The sequence below is a fragment of the Ornithodoros turicata genome, chromosome 1, assembly GCF_037126465.1.
Source record: "Ornithodoros turicata isolate Travis chromosome 1, ASM3712646v1, whole genome shotgun sequence".
Taxonomy (NCBI): domain Eukaryota; kingdom Metazoa; phylum Arthropoda; class Arachnida; order Ixodida; family Argasidae; genus Ornithodoros; species Ornithodoros turicata.
In genome coordinates, this window is record NC_088201.1 from 163,884,311 (window position 1) to 163,906,659 (window position 22,349).

Here is a 22,349-nt window from a genome sequence, read left to right on the forward strand (position 1 = left end):
ACTTCACAACCATATGCGTTTGCGCGTGTTTGTAGTACGTGTGTGTGTATGTCAAAAACTTTTCTTTCCTCCAAAGGGGATTTTTCTAGTTCCATCCTCTAAAAATACCTATGCCTAGGTGTGATGTAACACCATGATGGTAGTCGTGCAGATCTTCACAGGGGTATAGAGCTATACCCCTAAAGGTATGGCATATAGCCCTTTGTTTAGGACTATTTTTTATACCTGTAACCGAGGTATAAAATAATACCTAAGAAGGGCTAAGTTATTGAGCAGGCGATCTATACCTCTAAAGGTATAGATTTTTCTCTGAGTGTACCATGCATACAGTGATAAAGCAGACAGGCTAACCGGACAGGGTAATTTCGTCTTGCGACCCCACACTACGCACGACCGCCACCACCACAGCTCCACTACACTCTGAAAAAAGGGGAGTAACCAGGGAGTAACTGCTGGCTTTTACTCCCTTCTTACTCCCCTGCTCTTGCGGTTACTCCGTCCCGTCTCTGTTACTCCGTGCACCTGGCCATTTACTCCTTCAATGTTTATGTTTACACTTACTCCCCCACAGTTACTACATTTAATGCGCATGCATGGAACGTTTTTTCCTGTCAGCGCCGTGAACTTGCCGGATTTATTTATTCGAATTTCACATTGCCTACTACGGAAGAGCCTGTAATCGGAAAGTCATTTCCACCACTTCGTGTGTACTGCTTCTGTTATGCCAGTTGTTGTTTTTACAACGTCCTGCTACTTCAGTAAAGGATAGTTGCGAAAAAGCAGTAGCAAACAGGTAGTGGCCAATATAATGTGTACCTATACACATTTACTACTTTTTTCCACCGGTCTCTCACAGAAGCCGCCGCGAAGCCATGAGGCTGAAATTACGGTGGCAACTGTCAGCCGTAGTGCTCTCCTGTTGCTTTATTTCCGACCCTTTCTCAATTTTACTTATTTTCGCGTGTTGTCAAGCTCTTTAGATTTGGTACGTAGTCTTCTTTCAGAATTATCACACGCTTGCAAAAGGAAATCCGTCCCATCACTGTGTACATTTTTGCTGTTCGTCGTATCTCGGCACCCGCAAAAATGTCGACAAACAAACTTTACGTAGCGTTTACCAAATCACTCATCTACCCTTCTGGTACACTTGCGGGCCCACGCAACAGCGTAGCCATGCAAGAAGGTGGTTTGAGGGGTTCCAAACGATTGAGCACCTTGAAACCGAGCCTTCGGCGATACATTTGAGTAAGTAAAAAGAGAGAAACCCTCCTTTCTAATGTAAACCAATACATTTTGCGTCCACGCAAGTGTTAATTTGTAATAAACGAGTGAAGAAACAAACAAGCCACACACGGGGACAAGGTGAAGCCGTAAAGCATCTGTCTATCTGCTCTTTAGCAAACAGATCATTTCGGTTTCGGTTTCTCTTCATCAGTATCCGTATCCATACCCAATTGAATCCAGTCTTTGTGTGCTCCTCAAACGCTGTCGATAGCCGATTAATTACGCTGCAGCTACGGTTCTGTCGGTCTTTTAACTGTGGTATTGGTTGCAGGTGCTATGTATGTGGATTTGGAGCTCTAAAACTTCGTGTTGCAAGTACTATTCGCGACGACAAAATTGGAAGAAGGAGCTGCTTTCCTGCGAAGGCCGAACATCGGTTTCATACTGCATCGCATAGAGCTCGAAAGCACGGAACTCCTTGTATTTCATCGGTTCTTGTGCAAGTCCATGACGCTAGTTTCTCGTCACTACAGTTTTCGTCCACCAGCTTGCCTATGTTTATGCCATGACACCTGATACAAGCTCTCTCAAGAAACCTAGGAGGTAAGAGAGTCTCTCATTCACGGAGTTTTCTTTCTGTTGATATTATCGATCTAGATGTTGTGATGACACATTCCCTCTTATTCAGTCGATTTTATTCGCGGTGATATTAAATCGTGACGTTTCTCTTCGCTTCACGATAAACGCAAAATCGTCAGCTTCACCTACACAGCTTCTTTCTTCCCCGTATTTTCTTGCTGTGAGCAACCGTACGTCGGACGGACTGCCTGGGACGTACGGCGCTCGAAATGGCATTACGTACGTTGTATCATTCAATGTGTCGTAGCGGAATCGACGGCTAAGTCCGACCTACTTGCTATTGACTGAAATCTGCGCCGCCGCAGATTGTTATCAGGTCGTATGGAACAGCTTAAAGGGTCTCTGACCAGAACCTGGTAAATGTCTTTGTTTGTATGGATAACGAACCTACATGGTGCCTCCAAGTTACAACTGAAACGTTTCGTCTCTGCGGAGCCGCCAACTATTCCAAACAAGGAGCCGAAAAGCGGTTTCGATTTCTGCCCTCAACTCGTGCGATCAGCGCAAAACTCTAGCTATTATGCAGTGGTTTTCCCATGTGTATGACGTCAAACGCCCGCGACGTTTATTGGTGGAAAGTCCACACCGGAAGTTTTGGAGGTTTAAGCAACTTCCGTATTGCTGGGTCCTTTTTCAATATGGATGCGGAAGCACAGCGGAGTCGACAAGTCAGCTTTTAAGCTACATTGCAGCAGCTGAGAGGCACCTGCTACGTGCAGCAGAGTTTGGAGGCCTTGCTTTTGAAATGTTGAGCCGCGAATCGACTTCAGCATGAAGAGGAAGTTCCAACGACAGACTGTTAGATGAGCTTTCAGCATCGATCACGATGAAGCACATGAACAGTTTGTGTAAATTCCATGTTTGACGGCGCCGTGTAAAGGGGCCGGAGTGGTTCATTGCATAATAATGCCGAAAGAAGTCGAGTGCTTATGTTGCAAGGAGCTGCTCTTAAAGTAGCATATTTAGAACTTCGAGGGCAGCACGAACCTAGCGCTCATATTCACAAGTAAGAAGCGTACGTGTCTCGTGCACAATCATGCTGGTTGGTTTCAATACAAAATAGTTTTTCTGAACTTTTCGTTATTGTTCGTCACATATTCAGAAAGAGTGCAGCTGAATTAATACTCGGCGTCCTACTAGCTTTAGCTTTGTTCAAAGCTTGCGTGTCTCATACAGGAAATAGATATGTACACTACATACCAACAGTTCGTGAGATGGATGTTGCACAGACTTGAAAAAAACAAGAGTATCGTTATACCAGTCTGCGCGGTGAACAGGATACGCAAAGCCTTTCCCATAGTAACTACTACATGCTTTAAATACTCAAGATACTAGGTGGAAGTACCCCCTACAGGGGGTGCCCTTGCAATTTCAGCTGTAGACACATGTCGGTAATGATGCAACTATAATAATGACCCCCCTCCCTCCCCCCGAACTTTTTTCAACACTCCTCCATGCTTGGGATTCTGGATAAACCACTGTGCTGACCCCTGACACAAAGCACCATCTCATCACCCTGCTCTGCCTAGTAAGAATTACATTGGGCTCTCAATTGCACCACAGACACAAATCCAATCCTGTTCTGATGCATCCTTTTGTCCACCCATTCAGTCGGTATGTCGTGAGTGTTGTTCGAACTCTTACTGTCTGATAGCACCCAAATAGTATTGTTTAAGCACCTCAAGTATTTTAATGATCGTTATGTGGAAGTAAATCATACTGTTATGCAGGTTACCCTGCGTGTGACCTCCGGTTCCTGCTCCCAGTCCTCCAGAAGTGCTCACTACACAAGTTGACTATCGAAAACCTCAATCTTCCATGCATGTTGAAAACCCCAGCTCGCTTGCTTCCTCGCCATATTTTCATTCGCAATCTTCCTTTTGTGTGCAAAGTGTGCACCCAGTTCGAGTAGGATGTAGACCTTGAGGAACCAAGCTTTGTATCTTGGGCTGCTCAAATACTCAAATAGTCATGTTGTAGTCAAAGATGATGTAACATGAAATGTGGTGCATACAGTGTATTGTGGCACTCAGATAATATCTTCATAATATGCCTGCAGAGATTGTTCCAAATAGCATATGTGATGCAGCGTCATACATTATTGGGCTTCTGGGAAAAATCATGATTCACCTGATACAGACGGCAGCCTTTGTAACGGTGTCTGACACATTTTTAGCAGCCACTGTCTTAAAATATGCATTAAAAATGCTCCAACTATGAAAGTATCACGAAGTTCTTCATTTCATTTGTTTAGTTAAACACCCTTGTGAAGGGATTTACATAAATGCGGGACATAAAAGACAAATACCAAAATGATGCAAACAAAATTCGTTCACTCACCACAAAGAAATTCATTCGATCTGAAAACGATCATAGCACTTGGAAATAAATGACGATACATTTTGTTCTGATGCTATGTGGGCAGGAACGTCATTCCAGTTTGACACCATCAGCTGGTGCGGAGAGTAGAGGAATTTTTTGTTTGTGTAGGTGGAGCAAGTACTTTGTGCGAGTCATCAAGTCTTGAGTAGTAGTGTATCAGCTCAAGTATCCGGAAACTCACATCTTCGTCTGGACGCCATTAATTAGCAATTAGAGCAATTTGGGACCCCCGACAGTAATTAGGATCATTCAGGGAGTCATTACACTAATTGGGGATCATCTAAGACACGTCCAGACCACTGTGTGAGTTTCCGGCTACTTGAGCTGATAAAAAATAAAAAAATAGGTAGAAAATAAAATAAAAAGATGAGATAGAGTGGAGAGAAGGAGTTTAGTTGAAGATCAACGACGCCATCTTGTAGAAAGCGGTCCGGAACGGCCGCTGACTGTCGCTGGGCGACGGAGCACGGAGGCAGGTTGCAAAGCATCGCAGCACCAGTTCCGGACATCCTGTGACGTCAGCTGTGACGTCATCATGGCATGTCTGGGCAAGTTAGGACAGCTCTGGACATGCAAGGAGAAAAACACTCGTAATACAGAGGCTGGGAAAGCAAGAGTATGCAAACCATCAATAGCTAACAAGAAAATAGAACTAGTTACACAACAAATGATCCCACCACAACAGGAGCGCAGAACGATGCGACTGCTCCATCCGAGAGGCAGGCAGAAACTGACTCATAATGTTTTTTTGTCCTGTATAAAGCCCCGTAGCTGCACCCCCTAGCGGTTACTTTCTCAACTAATCTCACAACAAAATTATTAAGAATCACGCCAGCGCTACTGCCGTTCCCAAGGCAGAAGATGATAGAAAATGCCGGGGATGCCCGGACAACAGCAACCAGCACTGGCACGAAAATCGCAAACAAAGCGGGAACAAAGTTGACGAAAGCATTAGTTACGCAACACATAACCTCACCACAGCAGGAGCGCAGACCGATGCGACTGCTCTCCGTGACAACCAGCCAGAAACTGAGCGAGCGCGGGGAGCGCACGTCTGCTTTCTGCGACAGCCGGAGAGAAACTGACTGGGGCGCCGCTCCGCGGCCGCTACGCATACGCGCTCCTAGCGCCCTCTGGGACGACCACCTCCGAGAGGCTAAGAGTGAACAGCATTCCTGCGCCCCCTGCTGGCCGTTCTCATTGGTCGTGAGGCTAAGAGAGAAGAGCATTCCTGCGCCCCCTGCTGACCGTTCTCATTGGTCGTGACGTCATCCTATTGTCTCAGGGCTACCCTGTTTTTTTCCACTAATGCTCCGTTGGTCAATCTACAATGAAGCCACAGTATGACGTCATCATGCACCTGCGTGGCTCAAGGACGCGTACGCTGTAGACAGGGGACCTATTATTTATTGACTCACTATCCCATGATTATTTCCTTTATTCTTCTATAACGATTGAATAGGAAACTATTGCAGAAGAGCACCATGCATGAAAGCTGATCGTAGGAATTCCAAAGCCTTACTAAATGAGACTTGCAAAAGAACAAAATATTCTAACACGTAACTCCATCAACGGCAAATAAGAGGACTAGGTACTCAACAAATCAACAAAGGGTACGGGTAAACAGGAGCGCAGAACTCAGGGCAGCACTATCGTCAAGACAACAATGTTCCTTGTCAAAAAATAAAAAAATAAAAAACGTCAACACAGCAAAGCATGCATATCGGGGCATGTCAGAACACGTCAGCACAAATTGTACGACTGCTGGGCAACAGAGGAAAACAAACAAACACTTGAACAGAGTGAAAAAGACACTCACCATCATTTTTCCCGTTCACAGCATTCCCTCATTGTAAATCCGCTCGTCACAAAATCCACCTGCATCGTCGAACACCATTCACCAGTGACGAACCACACATCCACACCCCATCAGAGGCAGACAGAACCCCACCGAAGCTACGCTCTTCTACTGACGGCCAACGCCAGGAGCAGAATTTGCGTGTCGAGACCCGTCAGTGTCCAAGAGAGAAGTGAAACCTTGCGCCCCCTGCAGGCCGTTCTCATTGGTCGTGACGTCATCCTATTGTCTCAGGGCTACACAGTTTTTTTCCACTAATGCTCCTCTAGACAAGGTCAACCTGAAACAATAGTCTCTCGGTATGCGGTCATCATGCAGGTGCGTGGCTCAAGGACGCGTACGCTCTAGACAGGGCACCTGTTATTTATTGAATCACTATCCCTAGATTATTTCCTTTATTCTACTATAATGATTGCGTAGGGAACTATTGCAGAAAAACTCCATAGACAAGAGGAGATTGTAGCATTTCATTCCCAAAGTCTTACTGTACAGGAAAAAAAAAAAGGTTCAGCAAGACATAAAGTCACACACCTGTCCCCCTCGCGGTTACTCTCTGAACTAAATGAATCGCAAAATTATTAAGAATTGCTCTACTCCCATTCAAGGCAGCACTATCGTCAAGAATATGCCTTGTACAAAAGGAAAAAACTACATGCAGAAGGAAAGCATGTCAGAACAAGCCCAGGCATGTCAGCACATGTTTGTCAGACAAGGGGGGGAAAAGCGAAAAGAAACAAAGAAGGAAACCAGCATCAAACTATTTCTTCTTATTCAAAAACAGTGCTCATCATAAATCTGCCCAGGACAATACACACTATTTTTCTATTGCCACACTTTTTTCCAGTAACGGTCAATGCATTGCTACAGACTGCGTGACGTCATCACATCCTGTCTGAAGAAGACACCGGCAAAGACTCCTATTATTTATTGAATCGCAAGATTATTTCCTTTGTCCTACTCTTAATGACATTGATTCTCTCATTAAAATTCAACAAAAAAGCACCCCGCATATTAACGATTTTCACCCCAAAGGCTCATCATGGTCATTAGAATTACAGTAAACTGCCACTGCTCTTTTAAAATAATAAGTGAGACCACTCAACATCACCTCCAGACTTATGTAATACATGGCCCTTTCTATGCTCATACATTCGTTGTCTGAGGCTACACCTGCGAGCAAAAAAGGCGCGGAAGCCGGGTGGGCAAAGTTCCATTCGCGCATTGCGAGCAAAAAGGCGCGAAAGCACAAGACAGAACGCCTTTACGGGAACACGATAGCATTCCTATACTATATTAATGATTATTGCATTGCAGTTTAGAAAAACTACAACTATATATAATTTTATTATATATATAATAAACTATACTAATACTACTACTACTAATACTACTACTAATACTAATAAACTATACAACTATATATAATCTATATATAATTTTAGGAGCCCAACTTTCTATGGAAACTATAATTGCCCTATTACTTGGATCGCTACTAATGAAGCGCTCCAATTTTTCTCTCTTCCCATTTCAGCCTTGTCATGCAGGGAAGCAGACTCATATCCAAAATAATTGATTTACACTGAGGGTGCCGTGCTTCATGAATTCCTATCCTGCGCTCAGATGCAAGCATTTCTTCACGGATACCTTTAACAGCTGTCTTCCTCAACATATCGAACACCCAACAAAATCAAACAAACAATCAGAGAAACCCTCTTCTCAGCTGCACCATGCGACTTTCTTCTGCGTAAAATCGGTGATTTGAAGAAGAGAGCAGCGAAAAATTGCGCGCGCTTGTGGTCGACCTGAAGCATATGCCAATAAACCAAGAAAAAGGCACTCATGTCTGGTATCTGATAGTGCCACATACACAGACGCATTGCCCTTGCGTAAAGAAAGCACAGGACACGGATACACAAATTTCCTTATGTGAGCAGGGAAAAGGCTTAAGACCACAGGTCACGACACATCGCCACGCGGCTAGCACAACATGACACCAACAAGATACTAGCAGCGGGAAGAACTGCAACACTGCTAAACAAGTCCAGACATGCCACGATGCCGTCACAAATCAGGAAGAAAAAAAAAAGCACACGCACGCACGCACAGGGGACAACGCATTAAACACACGGAGCGCTCAGGAATAATCGTAGCGTCACCGCACATCGCTACGAAGCTAAACGTCTAACACAAGACGACACCAACAAGATATAGCGAAGGGTAAAAATTGCAACACTACCGAACAAGTCCAGACATGCGACATTGCATACAAAACACTGCTCATCGGGGAAAAGGCCTAAGCCTGCGACGGATCATCATAGAGCGTACACAACTTCATGTTTTCTATTTTGCGTAAACTAAACGCGGTCTGCTTGGAAAACGACGTACAAATTTTCTTAAGGAGCAGAGGAATATTTCTACTCCGTGCTCAGATACCAGCATTTCTGCTCAAAAACCTGCAAAATTAAACACTGCTTACTTCGTCAAGATATCGAACAAAATCAAACAAACAAGCCCACTTCCACTGGTAGAACACTATTCAGCTTTTACGCAGGAGGCTTTCTTCTACATAAAAAGTAGAGAAAGTAAGAAAAGAGCAGCGAAATATTACACGCACATTTGCTTGACTTAAAAAACCTGAAGCATATGCCAATAAACCAAGAAAAAGACACTCATGTCTGGTATCTGATAGTGCCACATACACAGACGCATTGCCCTTGCGTAAAGAAAGCACAGGACAGGGATACACAAATTTCCTTAGGTGAGCAGGGAAAAGACTGAAGACCTCAGGTCACCACACATCGCCACGCGGCTAGCACAACATGACAGCAACAAGATACTAGCAGCGGGAAGAACTGCAACACTGCTAAACAAGTCCAGACATGCCACGATGACGTCACAAATCAGGAGAAAAAAAAGCACACGCATGCACGCACAGAGGACAACGCATTAAACACACGGAGCGCTCAGGAATAATCGTAGCGTTACCGCACATCGCTACGAAGCTCAACGTCTAACACAAGACGACAACAACAAGATATTAACGAAGGGTAAAAATTGCAACACTGAACAAGTCCAGACATGCGACATCGCATACAAAACACTGCTCATCGGGGAAAAGGCCTAAGCCTGCGGCGGATCATCATAGAGCATACACAACTTCATTTTTCTATTTTGCGTAAACTAAACGCGGTCTGCTTGGAAAACGACGTACAAATTTTCTTAGGGAGCAGAGAAATATAGAAATTTGTACTCCGTGCTCAGATACCAGCATTTCTGCTCAAAAACCTGCAAAATTAAGCTCTGCTTACTTCGTTAAGATATCGAACACCCAACAAGATCAAACAAACAACCCCACTTCCACTGGTAGAACACTATTCAGCTTTTACGCAGGAGGCTTTCTTCTACATAAAAAGTAGAGAAAATAAGAAAAGAGCAGCGAAATATTACACGCACTTTTGCTCGCATAGCTATAAGAGAAAAAAATAAATAAAATAACGACGCACACGCTAATAAACTGTGACAAAGACACCCATTTCTGCTATCAGATAATTATTGCATAATGCTAAATACTCATTTGCATTGGCCCTGCGCGAAGAAACCACAGGACAGGGATACACAATCTATCTTAAGCGAGCACGGAAAGTCACTTCTACTCGAACAGCTTAATACCATAAAATCTGAATTTTTGCAAAGAAAATAAAGCCTGAACAGCGCTACGAAGGTGATAGACACATACTAACAAACAAACAAACACTTCTTCGAGTCTGTATTATCTTTTAAAAAATAACGAAAGCACACATAAAAAAAAAATCAAATCGGCTAGGTAGCCTACCAGACGTTGTGCCTTAAAGTTGGCTGCACGCAATGTGCGCAAGCATGCTGTGAAGCCAACTTGCGGTTTTGCTGGATGCACATGAAGTCCGATTCCAATTGGAAATCGCGCTAAGGACGTGCCAAACGTGGAATTTTCGCAAGATTAATCCCAATACCTGGAATTCTGTTCATTTTAGCGGGAATGCTAGCGCTTGTGCTCCATTATTCGAAATTTTCGAATATTCGAATTTCTCGATTATCAAATTTTCGAATACGAATAGGGTTCGAATATCAACAATATTCGAACAATATTCGAAATTTCGAATATTCGCACACCTCTAGTGAATACTGACACTCAACGATATATAACAAAAAACAAACAAATTCCATTCTCATGAACTCTCCTCTGCCGAGCGGCTTTCTCCTGCTCTACCTGGATGCTGACTTTTTCCCCCCTCACCTACATTCTGAGTAAAAACAGTGACAGAAGAAAAGAACCGCGAAAAATTACACGCATTTGTGTCACAGGACAGGGATACACAAATTTCCTTAAGTGAGCAGGGAAAAGGCTTAAGTCGGTACCGCTCAGGAATAATCGGAGAATCACCGCGTATCGCTACGCGGCTAGCGCTTGGACAGCGCTACGAACGTGACAGATACATACTAACAAACAAACAAACAACAGCAGGACCGGCGTCGGGCACTCATAAAATACCCTGGCCAAAACAAAGACTTCGCCAGGTTCGCGAGGCAATTCCATTAAAAACGCTCGTCCTATCCTACAGATAGCAATGCAAACGCGACTGCCCTTATTTTTTAAACCACTATTTCACGCAATAGTACATAAATGTATCACTCGTGCCACACGAAAAGGCAAACACTTACTTGTCAAGTGGGGTCCCAGCGCTTGCGCGCGCGCACACACACAGGCACACACACACTAACATTTTCACACTCACAAACACAAAGTCTATTTTCACAACCACATAAATCCATATTATTCCTCAGGTCAATAATTATCCTGCCATCGTCAAAAGACGGCACAGACATGTATGCTTACGCAAGACAATCGGTCCTCGTTCCGGATGTAATAGGATATCGTCACTCGGCCGGCGCGAACCAATAAAGAAAGAAAGAAAGGAATGCATGTTCGCTATACGAAGAAAACGGTGCCGTGCTTCTACGCAGCGATCATTATACAGACGCGTAAATGTGAACATCATTCGCTACACACTGTAGCTCTCATCATTTTTAAACCAAACCGTGTTCATAGGTCTTCACTAAATAGGTGAGCCGATAATGACTCCAAATAAAATAAAATAAAATAAAATAATCATTCCAGCATCGCTGGCTGCAAGCTTGGGTACCCAACAGAGCAGCACGCTCCTATCAACACGCCTTGGGCTGACCTTACACACCCGAAGCCTTTTCTGAATGCATTCTGCCGGCGCTGGAATAAAAGATTTATCGCGAGGGTACTACGATGTCAGCTCTGTTGCTGTTTAAGTGATAAAACAGTGCGCTTACTCGGGCAATCGCGCGCGTCCAAACCGCGAGAACGGGTCCGCGTTGCGCTCGCGCCGCGGGGAATCGCACGCGTCGCGAGTCCAAACCGCGAGACCGGGCCCGCGCGTGCGCTTCGCGGTTCGGGCGCACTGTTTTATCACTTAAACAGCAACAGAGCTGACATCGTAGTACCCTCGCGATAAATCTTTTATTCCAGCGCCGGCAGAATGCATTCAGAAAAGGCTTCGGGTGTGTAAGGTCAGCCCAAGGCGTGTTGATAGGAGCGCGCTGCTCTGTTGGGTACCCAAGCTTGCAGCCAGCGATGCTGGAATGATTATTTTATTTTATTTTATTTTATTTGGAGTCATTATCGGCTCACCTATTTAGTGAAGACCTATGAACACGGTTTGGTTTAAAAATGATGAGAGCTACAGTGTGTAGCGAATGATGTTCACATTTACGCGTCTGTATAATGATCGCTGCGTAGAAGCACAGCACCGTTTTCTTCGTATAGCGAACATGCATTCCTTTCTTTCTTTCTTTATTGGTTCGCGCCGGCCGAGTGACGATATCCTATTACATCCGGAACGAGGACCGATTGTCTTGCGTAAGCATACATGTCTGTGCCGTCTTTTGACGATGGCAGGATAATTATTGACCTGAGGAATAATATGGATTTATGTGGTTGTGAAAATAGACTTTGTGTTTGTGAGTGTGAAAATGTTAGTGTGTGTGTGCCTGTGTGTGTGCGCGCGCGCAAGCGCTGGGACCCCACTTGACAAGTAAGTGTTTGCCTTTTCGTGTGGCACGAGTGATACATTTATGTACTATTGCGTGAAATAGTGGTTTAAAAAATAAGGGCAGTCGCGTTTGCATTGCTATCTGTAGGATAGGACGAGCGTTTTTAATGGAATTGCCTCGCGAACCTGGCGAAGTCTTTGTTTTGGCCAGGGTATTTTATGAGTGCCCGACGCCGGTCCTGCTGTTGTTTGTTTGTTTGTTAGTATGTATCTGTCACGTTCGTAGCGCTGTCCAAGCGCTAGCCGCGTAGCGATACGCGGTGATTCTCCGATTATTCCTGAGCGGTACCGACTTAAGCCTTTTCCCTGCTCACTTAAGGAAATTTGTGTATCCCTGTCCTGTGACACAAATGCGTGTAATTTTTCGCGGTTCTTTTCTTCTGTCACTGTTTTTACTCAGAATGTAGGTGAGGGGGGAAAAAGTCAGCATCCAGGTAGAGCAGGAGAAAGCCGCTCGGCAGAGGAGAGTTCATGAGAATGGAATTTGTTTGTTTTTTGTTATATATCGTTGAGTGTCAGTATTCACTAGAGGTGTGCGAATATTCGAAATTTCGAATATTGTTCGAATATTGTTGATATTCGAACCCTATTCGTATTCGAAAATTTGATAATCGAGAAATTCGAATATTCGAAAATTTCGAATAATGGAGCACAAGCGCTAGCATTCCCGCTAAAATGAACAGAATTCCAGGTATTGGGATTAATCTTGCGAAAATTCCACGTTTGGCACGTCCTTAGCGCGATTTCCAATTGGAATCGGACTTCATGTGCATCCAGCAAAACCGCAAGTTGGCTTCACAGCATGCTTGCGCACATTGCGTGCAGCCAACTTTAAGGCACAACGTCTGGTAGGCTACCTAGCCGATTTGATTTTTTTTTATGTGTGCTTTCGTTATTTTTTAAAAGATAATACAGACTCGAAGAAGTGTTTGTTTGTTTGTTAGTATGTGTCTATCACCTTCGTAGCGCTGTTCAGGCTTTATTTTCTTTGCAAAAATTCAGATTTTATGGTATTAAGCTGTTCGAGTAGAAGTGACTTTCCGTGCTCGCTTAAGATAGATTGTGTATCCCTGTCCTGTGGTTTCTTCGCGCAGGGCCAATGCAAATGAGTATTTAGCATTATGCAATAATTATCTGATAGCAGAAATGGGTGTCTTTGTCACAGTTTATTAGCGTGTGCGTCGTTATTTTATTTATTTTTTTCTCTTATAGCTATGCGAGCAAAAGTGCGTGTAATATTTCGCTGCTCTTTTCTTATTTTCTCTACTTTTTATGTAGAAGAAAGCCTCCTGCGTAAAAGCTGAATAGTGTTCTACCAGTGGAAGTGGGGTTGTTTGTTTGATCTTGTTGGGTGTTCGATATCTTAACGAAGTAAGCAGAGCTTAATTTTGCAGGTTTTTGAGCAGAAATGCTGGTATCTGAGCACGGAGTACAAATTTCTATATTTCTCTGCTCCCTAAGAAAATTTGTACGTCGTTTTCCAAGCAGACCGCGTTTAGTTTACGCAAAATAGAAAAATGAAGTTGTGTATGCTCTATGATGATCCGCCGCAGGCTTAGGCCTTTTCCCCGATGAGCAGTGTTTTGTATGCGATGTCGCATGTCTGGACTTGTTCAGTGTTGCAATTTTTACCCTTCGTTAATATCTTGTTGTTGTCGTCTTGTGTTAGACGTTGAGCTTCGTAGCGATGTGCGGTAACGCTACGATTATTCCTGAGCGCTCCGTGTGTTTAATGCGTTGTCCTCTGTGCGTGCATGCGTGTGCTTTTTTTTCTCCTGATTTGTGACGTCATCGTGGCATGTCTGGACTTGTTTAGCAGTGTTGCAGTTCTTCCCGCTGCTAGTATCTTGTTGCTGTCATGTTGTGCTAGCCGCGTGGCGATGTGTGGTGACCTGAGGTCTTCAGTCTTTTCCCTGCTCACCTAAGGAAATTTGTGTATCCCTGTCCTGTGCTTTCTTTACGCAAGGGCAATGCGTCTGTGTATGTGGCACTATCAGATACCAGACATGAGTGTCTTTTTCTTGGTTTATTGGCATATGCTTCAGGTTTTTTAAGTCAAGCAAATGTGCGTGTAATATTTCGCTGCTCTTTTCTTATTTTCTCTACTTTTTATGTAGAAGAAAGCCTCCTGCGTAAAAGCTGAATAGTGTTCTACCAGTGGATGTGGGGTTGTTTGTTTGATTTTGTTCGATATCTTGACGAAGTAAGCAGGGTTTAATTTTGCAGGTTTTTGAGCAGAAATGCTGGTATCTGAGCACGGAGTAGAAATATTCCTCTGCTCCTTAAGAAAATTTGTACGTCGTTTTCCAAGCAGACCGCGTTTAGTTTACGCAAAATAGAAAAAATGAAGTTGTGTACGCTCTATGATGATCCGCCGCAGGCTTAGGCCTTTTCCCCGATGAGCAGTGTTTTGTATGCGATGTCGCATGTCTGGACTTGTTCGGTAGTGTTGCAATTTTTACCCTTCGCTAATATCTTGTTGGTGTCGTCTTGTGTTAGACGTTTAGCTTCGTAGCGATGTGCGGTGACGCTACGATTATTCCTGAGCGCTCCGTGTGTTTAATGCGTTGTCCCCTGTGCGTGCGTGCGTGTGCTTTTTTTTTTCTTCCTGATTTGTGACGCCATCGTGGCATGTCTGGACTTGTTTAGCAGTGTTGCAGTTCTTCCCGCTGCTAGTATCTTGTTGGTGTCATGTTGTGCTAGCCGCGTGGCGATGTGTCGTGACCTGTGGTCTTAAGCCTTTTCCCTGCTCACCTAAGGAAATTTGTGTATCCGTGTCCTGTGCTTTCTTTACGCAAGGGCAATGCGTCTGTGTATGTGGCACTATCAGATACCAGACATGAGTGCCTTTTTCTTGGTTTATTGGCATATGCTTCAGGTCGACCACAAGCGCGCGCAATTTTTCGCTGCTCTCTTCTTCAAATCACCGATTTTACGCAGAAGAAAGTCGCATGGTGCAGCTGAGAAGAGGGTTTCTCTGATTGTTTGTTTGATTTTGTTGGGTGTTCGATATGTTGAGGAAGACAGCTGTTAAAGGTATCCGTGAAGAAATGCTTGCATCTGAGCGCAGGATAGGAATTCATGAAGCACGGCGCCCTCAGTGTAAATTAATTATTTTGGATATGAGTCTGCTTCCCTGCATGACAAGGCTGAAATGGGAAGAGAGAAAAAATTGGAGCGCTTCATTAGTAGCGATCCAAGTAATAGGGCAATTATAGTTTCCATAGAAAGTTGGGCTCCTAAAATTATAGTTTAGTTGTAGTTTTTCTAAACTACAATGCAATAATCATTAATATAGTATAGGAATACTATCGTGTTCCCGTAAAGGCGTTCTGTCTTATGCTTTCGCGCCTTTTTGCTCGCAATGCGCGAATGGAACTTTGCCCACCCGGCTTCCGCGCATTTTTTGCTCGCAGGTGTAGCCTCAGACAACGAATGTATGAGCATAGAAAGGGCCATGTATTACATAAGCCTGGAGGTGATGTTGAGTGGTCTCACTTATTATTTTAAAAGAGCAGTGGCAGTTTACTGTAATTCTAATGACCATGATGAGCCTTTGGGGTGAAAATCGTTAATATGCGGGGTGCTTTTTTGTTGAATTTTAATGAGAGAATCAATGTCATTAAGAGTAGGACAAAGGAAATACTCTTGCGATTCAATAAATAATAGGAGTCTTTGCCGGTGTCTTCTTCTTCAGACAGGATGTGATGACGTCACGCAGTCTGTAGCAATGCATTGACCGTTACTGGAAAAAAGTGTGGCAATAGCAAAATAGTGTGTATTGTCCTGGGCAGATTTATGATGAGCACTGTTTTTGAATAAGAAGAAATAGTTTGATGCTGGTTTCCTTCTTTGTTTCTTTTCGCTTTTCCCCCCCCTTGTCTGACAAACATGTGCTGACATGCCTGGGCTTGTTCTGACATGCTTTCCTTCTGCATGTAGTTTTTTCCTTTTGTACAAGGCATATTCTTGACGATAGTGCTGCATTGAATGGGAGTAGAGCAATTCTTAATAATTTTGCGATTCATTTAGTTCAGAGAGTAACCGCGAGGGGGACAGGTGTGTGACTTTATGTCTTGCTGAACCATTTTTTTTTCCTGTACAGTAAGACTTTGGGAATGAAATGCTACAATCTCCTCTTGTCTATGGAGTTTTTCTGCAATAGTTCCCTACGCAATCATTATAGTAGAATAAAGGAAATAATCTAGGGATAGTGATTCAATAAATAACAGGTGCCCTGTCTAGAGCGTACGCGTCCTTGAGCCACGCACCTGCATGATGACCGCATACCGAGAGACTATTGTTTCAGGTTGACCTTGTCTAGAGGAGCATTAGTGGAAAAAAACTGTGTAGCCCTGAGACAATAGGATGACGTCACGACCAATGAGAACGGCCTGCAGGGGGCGCAAGGTTTCACTTCTCTCTTGGACACTGACGGGTCTCGACACGCAAATTCTGCTCCTGGCGTTGGCCGTCAGTAGAAGAGCGTAGCTTCGGTGGGGTTCTGTCTGCCTCTGATGGGGTGTGGATGTGTGGTTCGTCACTGGTGAATGGTGTTCGACGATGCAGGTGGATTTTGTGACGAGCGGATTTACAATGAGGGAATGCTGTGAACGGGAAAAATGATGGTGAGTGTCTTTTTCACTCTGTTCAAGTGTTTGTTTGTTTTCCTCTGTTGCCCAGCAGTCGTACAATTTGTGCTGACGTGTTCTGACATGCCCCGATATGCATGCTTTCCTGTGTTGACGTTTTTTATTTTTTTATTTTTTGACAAGGAACATTGTTGTCTTGACGATAGTGCTGCCCTGAGTTCTGCGCTCCTGTTTACCCGTACTCTTTGTTGATTTGTTGAGTACCTAGTCCTCTTATTTGCCGTTGATGGAGTTACGTGTTAGGATATTTTGTTCTTTTGCAAGTCTCATTTAGTAAGACTTTGGAATTCCTACGATCAGCTTTCATGCATGGTGCTCTTCTGCAATAGTTTCCTATTCAATCTTTATAGAAGAATAAAGGAAATAATCATGGGATAGTGAGTCAATAAATAATAGGTCCCCTGTCTACAGCGTAGGCGTCCTTGAGCCACGCAGGTGCATGATGACGTCATATTTGGCTTCATTGTAGATTGACCAAAGGAGCATTAGTGGAAAAAAACAGGGTAGCCCTGAGACAATAGGATGACGTCACGACCAATGAGAACGGTCAGCAGGGGGCGCAGGAATGCTCTTCTCTCTTAGCCTCACGACCAATGAGAACGGCCAGCAGGGGGCGCAGGAATGCTGTTCACTCTTAGCCTCTCGGAGGTGGTCGTCCCAGAGGGCGCTAGGAGCGCGTATGCGTAGCGGCCGCGGAGCGGCGCCCCAGTCAGTTTCTCTCCGGCTGTCGCAGAAAGCAGACGTGCGCTCCCCGCGCTCGCTCAGTTTCTGGCTGGTTGTCACGGAGAGCAGTCGCATCGGTCTGCGCTCCTGCTGTGGTGAGGTGATTTGTTGCGTAACTAATGCTTTCGTCAACTTTGTTCCCGCTTTGTTTGCGATTTTCGTGCCAGTGCTGGTTGCTGTTGTCCGGGCATCCCCGGCATTTTCTATCATCTTCTGCCTTGGGAACGGCAGTAGCGCTGGCGTGATTCTTAATAATTTTGTTGTGAGATTAGTTGAGAAAGTAACCGCTAGGGGGTGCAGCTACGGGGCTTTATACAGGACAAAAAAACATTATGAGTCAGTTTCTGCCTGCCTCTCGGATGGAGCAGTCGCATCGTTCTGCGCTCCTGTTGTGGTGGGATCATTTGTTGTGTAACTAGTTCTATTTTCTTGTTAGCTATTGATGGTTTGCATACTCTTGCTTTCCCAGCCTCTGTATTAGGAGTGTTTTTCTCCTTGCATGTCCAGAGCTGTCCTAACTTGCCCAGACATGCCATGATGACGTCACAGCTGACGTCACAGGATGTCCGGAACTGGTGCTGCGATGCTTTGCAACCTGCCTCCGTGCTCCGTCGCCCAGCGACAGTCAGCGGCCGTTCCGGACCGCTTTCTACAAGATGGCGTCGTTGATCTTCAACTAAACTCCTTCTCTCCACTCTATCTCATCTTTTTATTTTATTTTCTACCTATTTTTTTATTTTTTATCAGCTCAAGTAGCCGGAAACTCACACAGTGGTCTGGACGTGTCTTAGATGATCCCCAATTAGTGTAATGACTCCCTGAATGATCCTAATTACTGTGGGGGGTCCCAAATTGCTCTAATTGCTAATTAATGGCGTCCAGACGAAGATGTGAGTTTCCGGATACTTGAGCTGATACACTACTACTGTCTTGGAAGTAACTTGTGAGGGGATTAACAGTAAGTGGGGTGGGGAGGAGTGTGACTGTAATATAACTTATGAAAGAATGCCAGGCGTGATACCTTTCATCTGGTAATCAAAGGAGTAAGAAAGAGTTTGGCTTTAATGGCTGAGACGCTGGAAAAAGGATGATAATCACGAACAACAAACCGTGCGGTTCTGTACAAATTCTACTTTGTCGATTAAGAGATGTTGGGATGGGTTCCAGATTGCAGAGGCATATTCCACTTCTTTTGAACATGGCAGTTGATGTTCCTGAGACTGGAACACATAGAAAAGGCAAATACATACAAAGCATCAAGTGCCTAAGAAATGAATGATGAAAGAAGGCAGTCACTGGAAAGGTTAGCCAGTAGTAGGACTTGAACCCACATCTTCTGTATTACTGATCCAGGGCCCTTACCAATTGAGCTAAGCTAACACGCCTCTCCAGTGACTTCCAAGGGTGCAGATGTACCCTAGGAATAGGTTTATGGGCAGGAGAACATTAGTCACTGTTATTATACAGGCATAGCTCTCTGTCCAGTATGATCACCGCAGAGCACATTTACAGGAACTCACAGGCACAAAACTTGCATAATAAATATGTAATAACCTCAAACAGCTATTATATATAATAACTGGGACATGGAACTCCAACGGCAGATGGTCTGGCAGTACAACACAGGTAATCTTGCCATCACTATATTTTTCCCAAAATGCTGAAAATAAATCTATAGAATTACTGCAGTGAACTGCTCAATTTTTCACCTCAGATATATTTTTAGCACTCTGTCTTTCATGTTTCAAAATACACATGCATCGAACCTGCAGAAGCTTGTGTGTGTAAGTAGAGTCACACATCTCATGTGCAACAGGCAGGTCTAAGTTGTACTGAGGTATGTCAATTCCTTACGCATGCTCACCACCTGTAGATTCCTTTAAAGGGAACAAAAAACTTTTGGTTAGTAACAACTTCACGCTATACACCACATTTATAAAAGAAATTGGTCCCGTACCTGACGGACAACTGTCATGACCATTGCCAGATGTCTTCCTCTCCTGTTCCTTCCACTTCCCTGAAGTCATCACCCTAACATTGTTAAAAAAAGCCATATAAATGCGATAACTGAGATTTTACCACTACGAGCATACAGCAAATCACAACCACATAAATAAAATACACAATTGTACAACAAACACACAACACACACACAAAAAAAAATACATAACAGAGTGGACTGTCTCTAATAACACTTCAACAAGTTTGTGTAACTCTGTTTTGAAACTGGACACAGGAAGGCCATTTCCAATCAGCTGAAAAAATTGTTCGGAAGAGGAACAGTTTCTGCTGATTTCAGTAGTTGGTCCGTAGCAGTGGAACCTTGTAAGGTGGTACAGTGATAGATTGCATACCGTAATGACAAGTGTTTGGGATGGCGCTAAAAGATCCTGAATTTGCAAGGCAATTTTGTGTAAATGTCTGATTTCTAAGTGAACGCTTTTTCTACTGTATTTTACATGTCTTGAAGGAGCTGAGGGGCTGGATGGATGGATTGTAGTGGCACCCCTGCTGGGCCTCTTTGCAACGAGGGTCCAGCACATTGCACCTGTAGACAGCCTGTAGACATGGTTGTCGTATACCAGGCATTCTTTCTTTCTTTTTTTGTGCACTGCAATTTTATCGTAGTTGCCCTCTGTGGTGTTTCTCCAGATTAGACAACAATAGTACAGCTTGGGGTAAACTAAGGATTTCAACTGCGTTGGTTTAGAATCCAGAACCCTTTACTATGTGCAGTATGCTGCATATTATAAGGAAAACAAATAGAAGAAAACTTGTACCTGATCCCTGCCTTGTATTTCCAACATTTGGTTCCACATCTTGTCCAAGGAAGTCATGAACTACATTGGTGCACACTGCTGTGACAATTATTATGTTACATCTAGATGCTGAATACACAGCTTCATTTTACGTACTGTGAATGTTGCTTACTGCATTGGCATGGCTGCATTCAACAACACTCAGAATTGTACAGTAATCTTTTGATTGAGTGCGTAAACTTCAATTTTCTTTAATCCGTATTTTTCTTTGTTGCGTAAATGGTCTCCTAACATCTGCATGCCACAACGTAATTCTCACAAGGAGAGTAATCACTGTATAAATCATACAGAAGACACTAACCTCGTCACGTCCAGATGCAACAGTCTTGGAAGATAGATTCAAGGAAAGCACTGCGGACTTCTGTAGGCGGAGGTTCTTTGTACTCAAACTGAGGGGTCCGTCTCATAGTCTGCATTCTTCAAATATGATTGGCAAAATCCGCCGCGGTATCATCCTGCCGCTGCGGTTGAACGCGCAGTATCGTACGGAACTGAATGCCCGCCGAGAAATCTCGCTTTGACGACACAACCGAGGCACGTCAAATGAAGTAAGGGCTGTACCTCGATAAATTGGTCGATGTTCCAAAAGATATAAATAAAGAAAACTTGGAAATACACACACTACGCTAACGCAGTGAAATAGCGCGCTGGATCCCGAAAGTCGTCGTAGCTCGTAGCCTCGCAGCTCCTCTTTCCACGGAAGTCGCTAATTGGATTATCGCAGTTATAAAACAGGTCGTAGATTTCGAAGTATATACATACTTTTTATTTCCAGACATTGTGACAACAGAATATCGGCGTAAAAATGTTGGTTCTTGCTGAAAGTTGTTGTTGTAGTGCTCGATCACGTGACGGCATTCTGCGCGCTGATTGCATGGGCGATTGACGTCATCCCAGTGGGATGACCAGATGAGTTTTCTATATATGCGTACGTTTTCTTGGTTTGACGCTAGGTGTGCCAGCGTCGGCGTGAACCGCGATGTTCAAAATTCGAGTTTACGAAAACTACGAGGTGTTGAGGCATGCATTTTCGTATGTGAAGTTGCTTCTGTGTATTCTATCGGTAGCCACTGCGGAAAAGGCTCTCCAGCTTCTGGTCAGAGACCCTTTAAAACAACGTTTCCCAAACTGTGGGTCATGCTGTAGTTAATGTCGGCTAATGTATTTTAAAGGTCAGCTATGCCGATATCCCAAATAGTCGAAACGGTTGTGATATTCTGAAAGCCCACATCCAGCTCTCCCCAAAATACACCTTCATTCTCTCAGTTCGGTACAGTACAATGTCAAAAAAATAGGTAATTCATTCCGAAACACACATGGGCGCAGCCATTTTTATGACGTAAATGCGCCCGAACGGGCATTGTGACGTGTACGCGCCTTCGTACTTGTCAGTGGATTTCAGCTACGGCTTCTCACGGCTTCACGTATCTGTGCTTGAAGATGGCGGACAGCCGGGTTCCACCGTTCCGCGATAAGTAAACAGTGCAGCAGCGGCGAACTCATTCGCGAACCAACCTCTGTGCGATGTTGTGACTGGAATTCGTCGTTTGTGTTTTGTGAGCACGTACAATTTGTATCAAGTCGCGTCTGCGTTAGCCCCTTTACAGCACTTGCCCATTGTAGAGGCTGACGTTTCGACAGCCGTGTCAGCAAGAAAATGCCGACAGCGTTTTATTACTGCAGGAAAATTGTGCTATGTATTTGAGAAACCGCATACTGCTATGGGACAAGTTTTACGTACGATTTATCAATGTGCAACAGCGTCGACGACGGTATGTAACGACGAAAGACGTAAAATGAAATACAAATCACGTTTTAAACTTTTTGTGAGATTCTGTGCATTTTCCAGAAGCTTTCTTTGAATCACGCACTCCCATGTCACGCTGCGTTGTGTGGCACGCTACAAACTACTGCATTTTATGTCTAACATCTG

The 22,349-nt window shown here is 44.1% G+C and overlaps 1 protein-coding gene and 1 long non-coding RNA gene across 2 annotated transcripts in view; both read right to left on the reverse strand.

Annotated features, from left to right (window-relative positions):
• LOC135372362 (uncharacterized) overlaps positions 1-22,349 on the reverse strand; it is a 218,150-nt gene that overhangs the window by 15,352 nt on the left and 180,449 nt on the right. The window lies entirely within an intron of this gene.
• Positions 18,545-20,869, reverse strand: LOC135372342 (uncharacterized). The gene is made up of 4 exons (XR_010415959.1): positions 20,718-20,869; positions 19,555-19,628; positions 19,364-19,474; positions 18,545-18,817 (listed from the first exon to the last, which is right to left on the reverse strand). It is a non-coding gene; the product is annotated as an uncharacterized LOC135372342 (long non-coding RNA).